The following is a 9,299-nucleotide window of genomic DNA, read 5'->3' on the forward strand; positions in this document are numbered from 1 at the left end:
TTGATTCTCTTTCTATATCCCAAGCGACCCATCTACCAAAGGCCGATACAGTGTGCTGGGATATGGGTTCAACACCTAGCCCGGACGATAAAAAGGCAATAGGTAGGTTTTTTAATGAAACACGCCGGTCAGGGCCAGGCGGGTAGCGCCTGCACGCCCCTGGCTGAGAATCAGAGGGCGCTTTTTTCTTGCCCTCCCTGGTCCTACAAGCACTCCACTGGAAACAGGGGTACTAAGCTGACTCCAGGAAGTCCTTATAGCAGATAGAAAAAGTGGATGCTCTGTGCACTCAGGTACCTGTTTCACTATCTCTCTTCCCACCGCTAGGAAGTTTCTAGAACTTAAGCTTCTCAGACACCTATGGAGAACGGAACTGGTGATACTTGACAGTGCTGCTCTATCAGGCACACTTAGTCGTTTTTTGTTTTGTATTTTACTAATCACCAGCTACAGAAGTAATATGGCCAGAGAGTTACATTGTGTTTCCAGTGTCCTAGATTGTTTTTCTGTGACTTTAATAAACACCATTGGCCCAAAATAACATGGAGAAGAAAAGGATTTGTTTGGCTAACCAGTTACAGTCCATTATGGAAGGAAGCCGAGGCAGGAGGAACCTACAAGCAGGAACTGGAGCAGAAACTATGGAGTAATGTGCTTACCCGCGGCTTCCAGGTTCACCTTACTGCTGTCTTTCTTACACATCCCAGGCCCACCTGCTTAGGAATAGTTCAGCCAGCTGTGGGCTGGCCTTCCTACATCAACTAGCAATCACGAAAATGCTCCCCGGGTATGAGCAAAGACCAATCTGTTGGAGACAGTTCCTCAATAAGGTTTTTCTTTTCCAGCTGCGCGTTAAGTCGCCAACAAACATGACATTTAGTGACATAAGAAGGTAGGATGGTGAACAAGACAGATATATTAACCACTGCAAATCTGGCACTGGCCAGATTTCTTCATGGTTTCCCTGCAATTAGCAAAAAAGACCATTTAGCTGGGGCCACGTGATTCTGTTACCTCTCATCTCTGATCCCCAACTCATTCTAAATATTCCAGTAATCAGGAGATGGGGGACAGGTCGGTTAAGAGCCTCGTAACTCCAGGACTGTCTTCCTGAAAACTTTTAAAACCTTGTCCCTCCAGAGATTACTCCACAGAAAATTGAGGAATGGGACGCTGGGAGTAAGAATTCAAACTGAAGGGCAGAACGCAAGCTGGTTAGTTTTAAATGTCACAGTCACAACCTAGAATCGCTGGAAAGAACCTCAATTAAAGAATTGCCTAGTTGGGGATTTAGCTCAGTGGTAGAGCGCTTGCCTAGCAAGCGCAAGGCCCTGGGTTCGGTCCCCAGCTCCGAAAAAATAGAAAAAAAAAAAAAAAAGAATTGCCTAGGGCTGCAGAGATGGCTCAGCGGTTAAGAGCACTGACTGCTTCCAGAGGTCCTGAGTTCAAATCCCAGCAACCACATGGTGGCTCACAACCATCTGTAATGGGATCTGATGCCCTCTTCTGGTGTGCCTGAAGACAGCAACAGTGTACGCATATACATTAAATAAACAAACAAAACAAAAACAATTATTAAAAAAAAAAAGAATTGCCTAGACTGGATTAGTTGTCTGTTATAATGTAGGAGGGTCCAGCCCACTGTGGGGGAACCACACTGTTCCCTGGGAAGATGATTCTGAACTGTATAAAGGAGCTCGTTAAGCATGAGCCCACAAACAACATTCTGTTTTCCACAGGTCCTTGCCACACTTCTTTGGCTGTGAAGTGAGGCCGCTGGTCTTACGGAATAGCAAACAGGCCTGCCTTCCAGTTCCTGTCTTGAGTTCCTTCAGTGAGGAAATGTGATTTGATATTGTAAGCCAGATAACCCCTCTCTCCCTAAGGTTGCTTGTGGTCAAGTTATTTCTCAGAACAACGGGAACTCCTGCTGAACAGATGTGGCTTACCCACGACCTAAATTAGGAACTTCCGTTCACAAGCTAGGACATAAGGGAAGACAACGTGAACCACAAGCCAGAGAGTTATGAGGTGGGCAGCACCACACACGGCTACACTCTCAAAGAGTCGCTACTGCATGGGAACAAGCTGTCCCTATCCTGAATTCTCCTGGCCACTTTCTAAGGTCTAGGTATGCTGTTTGGGATGCCAACGAGCAAAGAGCCCTTTGCTTGTCACGAGAACTCCTAAGTGGGGTGCTAATGGCCTGCTTCACATTTACTCCATGAAAGGGAGATTTATCTGGATTAATGTGTACACTTTAGAGATGTGACTGTCCCTTAGAGAATTAAGTCCATCAGTCATTGCTCATTAGTGTGAATTACTTCCCTCAGTACAACGAGCGGCCCAGAATAGACTCCCAATTAATAATTGCCGAGTTGATAAAGACAGGCCAAGGGATGGGAGTTGCCAGGCAATCTTCCTAATGTTTTAGAGACCTCCTCTGACCATCTGGTCCTGAGGCAGAGCCTGCAGTTTGAGCAACCATTCCATGAAAGAATGTGCGTTGAGGCCCTCTGGGTTTGTGATCCCACTCCTGGTTTCTGGAGCCAGCAGCTGTCAACATTCCATGGGGGAAAGGCCCACTTGCTCTAGGCAATCTGACTGGGAAGGAGACACGTTGGAGAAAATAAGTGAATGTAGAAATTTAAAAAAGCAAAAAAAAACAAAAAAAAAACAAACAAACAAAAAAAAAAACAGCAGTGGAGGTGGAGTCCAGCAAGGTAGCTTAGTGGTCGAGCCCTTGTTCTCATTCACACAATGCCATGGGTTCCATTGGCAGATCATAAGACAGACTGGGGAAATAGGGCTTGAGACAAGGTGCTGAAGTCATTGGGACATTATCCTTGGTAAACATTGGCCTCACAGAATGAATTAGCTCCTGTGAGTTGTATAAGAATGAATCTGAGCCCCGATACTCTCTGTCTTCCTTTCTCTTCATGGAATCTCTCCTAGCTTGATACCTGATGAGGTCCAGTCAAGAAGGGCCTGAACCGGGGCTGGGGATTTAGCTCAGTGGTAGAGCGCTTACCTAGGAAGCGCAAGGCCCTGGGTTCGGTCCCCAGCTCCGAAAAAAAAAAACCAAAAAAAAAAAAAAAGAAGGGCCTGAACCAATGGAACAACCTCATCTTAGTAAACTAAATGAATCCCTTTTCTTTGTATCCAACCTTGGATACAAAGTTCTTGGATATATAGTTCTTTCCAGTAAACAAACTAATTCAAAAAGAATTTATCGGAATTCTTGATTCTATTTTATTCAAATGAACGCTGCAGAGAAAACAATATTCACACCAGCTAGATAGGCATGAGTTAGAGGTTTTCGGGAATAAACCACATGCTCAAAGAACTATCATTAAGTGTTGACATGATTTCCTATCCTGGCATCCACACTGCAAGTCTAGTTGTTACAATGTAATGTTGACTTCCTGTCTCTAAGATAGCTCCTAGAGCGGACGCTTTCTTCTAGAGTGAATTTTAACTAAAATTCTTGGTTGCATTTGTCTAAAAGCCTAATGAATTATCTAAAAGATCGATTCATTTGTAAATTTATTTTTAAAAACATAAAACTGTTACCACCCTACAGGCAGTGGGACCTGGGAGAATGAAATCAATAAATGAGGCAGACTAAAGTCTCATTCAGTAGCCAACTTTACTTAGAGCATCAGACAATTTATGCTCTGAGGGTTAAAGTAGTTCACCTGAGTAAAAGTTCTCATGAGTTCAAGCTGTATTCAATTACAAGGATAAGGTTGTGTCGAGCAAATCACATTTTTCTAAAAAGGCACATAAAGCATGATTTAAACATTTAATTGAACAACAGCAGCAAGCAATAATATATAATCTGAAATAAATTCACTCCTGTCTGGTACACATGGGAGGAACATGAAAATGTATTCCAAGAACAGTTCTGAGTTTTGAAGAAACAGAGGTCACAAGACTCTTGTTTCCTTAGATATTCTCGCAAGTATTCAGAATTCTCAAATGACTCCATTCTTGGACTATGTTCCAGCAAGAAAACCTTAACGACACATCTAAAGGCTAAATGTCTTACCTTAATTCGTAAGTATTAGATCATTTTATGGTATAAATTGTTGTTTGGTCCAAATTTTTACATGTCTGGGCAATAAAAATCTTCCACTAGTTTTCCAGTTCATCTAGCTCTGGTTTGCTAGCATTTCCGGAGGTCCTAACCTGAGTTATCAGGCTTATCTCTTACTGATAAAAGTTCTTTATTAGACTTAACCTGTCAATATAAAGTCAGTTTACTCCTTTAAGTCATGTAGCACATAAATAATTAGTACAGGAAAGTGGCTGGGACTCTGTGAGCAGAAATGTGTGAGACATGCTGTGCAGCCTTGAAGTCACAAGTTCTCCAGGAAGACAAAATTGCCGTATGAAATTTGACAGTAACGTAAGGTAACAGACATTTAAATACTACGCCTTGTTTGTGTCATGGTGTAAATACTTGAGTCGTTCCTATTGTTAAAGACACCCAGTATTTGGCCTGTTTAAAAAAGGAATAATTTGGTGAATGGAAATAGTATTTAGATAGGAGAATACTTATTAGTTGGTAAGGTAGACGTGGTGCTTGTCTATAATTTGTGAGAACAGAGACCAGAGGACCAGGACCTCAAGACCATCCTCAGCATCCAAGACAGGGAGTTGGAGGCCAACCTGGGTGTCTTAGTTACTTTTCTAATTGTGATAAAACATAATGACCAAGGCAGCTTATGGAAGACAGGGTTTTGGGGGGCGGGGCTTGCAATTTCCAACCATCGTGGTGAGGAACACAGCAGCAGATGGGCAATAATGTTGCTGGAGTAGTACCTGAGAGCTTCCATTGATCCGCAAGCGTGAGGCAGACAGAACTAACTGGGAATGACTTGAGCTTTTGAAGCTTGCAGTGACCCTCCTCCTCTGACAAGGCCATACCTTCGACTTCTTCCCAAAGAGTTCCACCAACTGGGAACAAAATGTCCAAAACACATGAGCCCCTGGGACAATTCGCACTCAAACCACCCTAGCAGGAGACTTGAGACTCTGTCTTAGATGGGATTCAGTATGTGTGATCTGGGCTGGTCCTTGGTCCCTTGGACCACAGTGTAATCCTCCTGCCTCAGTCTCCTGAACATTCAAAACCATTTGTGGGCCATCTTGCCCAGCTCAATGGTGAGTTACAGAAAGAAAGCAATTGGAATGGCAGCTGTTTAGGCCAGGAGTGGTGCGGCTCTGACATTGTGGTGGAACTCTCCTTGTGTGGCCATTACTCTGACCTCATTGGCAAAGAGCACAGGGACAAAGGAAAAAATAAAAAAGCTCAGGAATCGGAACCTCACGGGAGGTCTCCAAAGATCATTGCTAGGAATCATTGCTAGGAACTCATCCGAGTCATTTTCTCTCTTTCCATGCATCTCACATAAAGTGTTGGCCTGTCCTGAAATATGCCTGGTGCTTTTCATGCAGCTGGGTACAGAAATGAATTCCAATATATTCATTTATCACAAAGATGTTTTGGCCTTTATTGGACTGGTGGTTTGATCGACTCGGGTGCCTTGCCTAAACAGCATGAAAATAAAGGAATTTTGGATGCAGCTTTTAGAACATTAATCTAAATGAGCGCCGTTCCTTTCCAATGGCAGGTTTGTTCTAACACCAAGGCCTCTGCTTAAAATACAAAGCTTTTTTTTTTTTCCTGAAACTGTTACACTCCAGACTCCCGCTCCCTCCCATGAGGAGAGGATTAGAAGGCCAGGAATTCACCTAGCTCAGCTCCTTCCAGTTGGGAAGAAAAGATAAACCTCCCTCACTTACTCCTGTTGGGATCCCTGTTCAGTCAGATTCAAATGCAAGCTCCTTACAGGAGTATCCCCTATTCCCACCCAAGGTAGTTTCTTCCGGGCGAAGGGCTCAGTACCTCACCAAGACAGAAGAGGGCGCTGTGTGGCTCGCCAACACCGACTCAGATCGGAGGTCTGCATCAAAGTCCACTGCAGGAAAACTGCTTTACTCTGATTTTCACTGCCTTGCCTTCTGGACCAATCTGATCAAAATCACCAAAGTCAACATGAAGTGACCACCGAATCTGGATAAGCCATCGTCACCTTGAAGGTTAGGTTCTTCGGGGTTTGGGGGTATCAACTTGCCCAGGGGGGACAGAAAGACAAATTCTTGTCTTTCCTGCTTAGATTCCCTCCTTAGCCACCTCTAACCTCTGGCCCGTTGGAACTAGGGCAGTTCAGCAATTCTTCCAGCATCTTATGAGTCTCCCATCGTTTGTAAATGCAAACAAACCTGGTTCCTGTCTTATTTTTAGCTGTTAAAGTAAAAATGCCACACATCATCAGGTCGCTGAAAGTCAACCATTCATTTTCTCCACCTGTGCATCGAGGAAGCCCAAGAGGAAGCCCCAGCAGATCCGTCACCTACTGAAGACAATCCTGGCTTCTGTCCCGACTCCACGGAAAAGGGAGAGACTCCAGTCTTTCTCACAAGTGCAGGAACCCCGGTTCCTGAGGGCCCAAACCTTATAACTTATTCATCTTTCAAAGGCCTCATCTCCACATTTTATCACATGACTGTGTTCCCAACACATGAGTAGGGGCGGGGGCAGAAATAGCCATGGCGGCTTACAAACAAATATCACGCTCAATTTTTTCTTTTTTTCTTTCTTCCACCTCAGTCTCTGCAAACCAGAAGTGTTTTTCTTATCAGTATTAACAAAAGAATGACAGAAAAAAAAATAAACAACCGAATAAAACAAACACCAGGAAAAGGCACTCAAGGGAATTGTTCAAACACCATAACAAACATTCATTTTATTGTGGGCCTGTGGCTTTTTTGTTTCTTCAGTTCTTTCAGTTTTGGCAGCTCCTTGGATGAAATGTACCCTCACACTCTGAAGACTAATTTGACTCTTTAGAGAAAGCTAGAAGGTGATGATGGAGTAGGCAAGCTATTTGATCAGTAGACAAAGGCTTCGGAAGAACAGAGGGAAAAGATATAAGAAAAGAGAGGGCCAGCTCTCCTGCTAACAAACCAGCCTGGGGACTGACACTCCCAAGAGAAAGGCACCATTCCTTCCTAGCCACAGAATCAGGTTTTAGAAGCCCACCTCCCAACACCAGCACTATAGTTAGCAAATAGTGACCCAAATGTGGAGAGGACAGACCACACCCAAACCATAGTAGGACGCTCCTTGGGAAGTTGTTTTGGGTTGCAGTGTACAAACACAGTCTAGAAAAAGTCTCGGGTTTTCAGTTTCTGTTGCCCTACCCCCACTCCCACCCCCAAACAATTTCTTGAAACTGTTGTATGCCCAGAGGACATGTAAACACTTTACCTCAGACTAGGGATGCTGCTCAGTGAACGAACACTTCCCTGGAATGCCCAAGACTTTTGAGGGATGCTGCTTGAAGTTTTGTTCCCCTACACCTCAAGCTATGATAAAATTAAGAAAAGCAGCTTAGTGGGGGAAAGGGCTTATTTTACAGTCCATGACATAGAAGGGGAGGCAGGAGGAGTCTAAAGCGTCTGCTCACATCACATCCACAACCAGGAAGCAGAGATAAATATTTGCATGCGGGTATTAACTCCATGTTAGAAGATCCAGGATCACATGCCCAGAGAATGGGCCGGCCCACAAGTAAGATGAGGGCCCTTCTCCCAGGCGATTTTAGAGTCTGTCAAGTTGACAAAAATCATCTCAAAGCCCTCAGTTCAGTCCATAGTACCACTACAAAGAAAGGAGGTGGGCAGGAGGGAGGATGGGAGGGAGAGGAGAGAGAGGAGGAAGGGAGGGAGGGAGGGAGAGAGAGAGAGAGGGAGAGGAGAGAGAGAGAGGGAGGGAGAGAGGGAGGGAGACAGGGAGAGAGAGAGAGAGAGAGAGAGAGAGGGAGAGAGGGAGGGAGGGAGAGAGAGGGAAAGAGAGAGGGAGAGAGAGAGGGAGAGAGAGAGGGAGAGAGAGAGGGAGAGAGAAACTTAGACGGCTCAGGGAATTAAGTTCTTGTCATGCAAGCATGAGGGTCTGAGTTTATATCCCCCAAACAAAGCTAGATGTAACATCCCAGCATTCCTATAAGGACAGAGAAGGAGACAGAGAGGAGACTCCTCAGAACTTCACAGGCCAGCCAGCCTGGCACTCTCAGAGATCAACGAGGTGGAAGGGGAAGACAAACAATGAACGTTGTCTTCTGGCCCCCATATGCTCACTTAGGTACACATGAATACACATTTATACATACCTTGTCCACACGCACACAACCCGGATTTTAAAAAAGAAATGGCCACAGTCACACATCACATTTGCTCTCTGAAACTAGTTGGTGTGATGTTATCAACCACTTAAAAGGCTTTGCAGGAAATTGTCTCAGTGTTGCTTCTATTTTCGGCAGAATAAAACAGACCCCGCTATAAACCACTTCAAAGCAGTTTCTTAGCCAAATAGTTACCAGTTGTGTTCAAGTTATTTCCATCTTAGCGTCTTAGCAGGCCGTGTACCTACAGAGTTGCCTCCATTCCTCATGCCAGCGACTTTGCTGATTTGGAACATGAAGTGAGCTCTCCCCGCTGCAGAGGACGCCCCCGGTGTTAACACATGCAGGCTGGAATCCGTAGAGGACAGTTTCTGTCCTCTCTCCTTCCTTCCTAACAGCGTCATTAGTCCTTGGTCAATGGGCATGTCACATACCGCCCTGTCCTCTTAGAGAAAAAATATTGCTCGTGCTTTGTAAAGTACTTAGACTTTTTGAAGAACGGCCAAATACTGAACTGTGAAGATGAGAGAAAGTCTTAGTCAAGATCCTCAAGGTCAACCTAATAGAAAATTTAGAGAGAGATTGCAGCTTGAAATACAATCTTTTTGCTCTGCAAATCACAAGCCTTTTGGGCCTAAAGCCAATTCTTTAATAATTCTTCCTCCTCCTCCTCTTCCTCCTCCTCCTCCTCTTCCTCTTCCTCTTCCTCTTCTTCTTCTTTTCTTCCTCCTCCTCCTCTTCCTCCTCTTCTACTTCCTCCTCCTCTTCTACTTCCTCCTCCTCCTTTCTTTTTTTTTTTTTTTTTAAGATAGGGTTCCTCTGTCTTTAAACAGCCTGGCTGTCCTGGAACTCACTCTGTAGACCAGGCTGGCCTGAACTCAGAGATCTATCCGTCTCTGCCTCCAGAGTGCTGAGATTAAAGGCATGCGCCACCGCTGCCTGGCTACTCCTCCTCTTTACACTCAGGTTTCATTTCTGTCAAGAATATACAGGAAGGTTCACACTCCCATGGCTCACAGAGCTTTAGTCTGACCCAAGTTGAGACTG

General features: G+C 44.6%; 1 long non-coding RNA gene across 1 annotated transcript; it reads right to left on the reverse strand.

Annotated features, from left to right (window-relative positions):
- Window positions 1–3,632: 3,632 nt before the first annotated feature.
- LOC148006821 (uncharacterized) lies at window positions 3,633–8,317 on the reverse strand. The gene is made up of 3 exons (XR_015648994.1): window positions 8,241–8,317; window positions 7,340–7,437; window positions 3,633–6,682 (listed from the first exon to the last, which is right to left on the reverse strand). It is a non-coding gene; the product is annotated as an uncharacterized LOC148006821 (long non-coding RNA).
- Window positions 8,318–9,299: the final 982 nt, after the last annotated feature.

This window comes from Rattus norvegicus, chromosome 1, assembly GCF_021556685.1.
Source record: "Rattus norvegicus strain SHRSP/BbbUtx chromosome 1, alternate assembly SHRSP_T2T, whole genome shotgun sequence".
Lineage (NCBI taxonomy): Eukaryota > Metazoa > Chordata > Mammalia > Rodentia > Muridae > Rattus > Rattus norvegicus.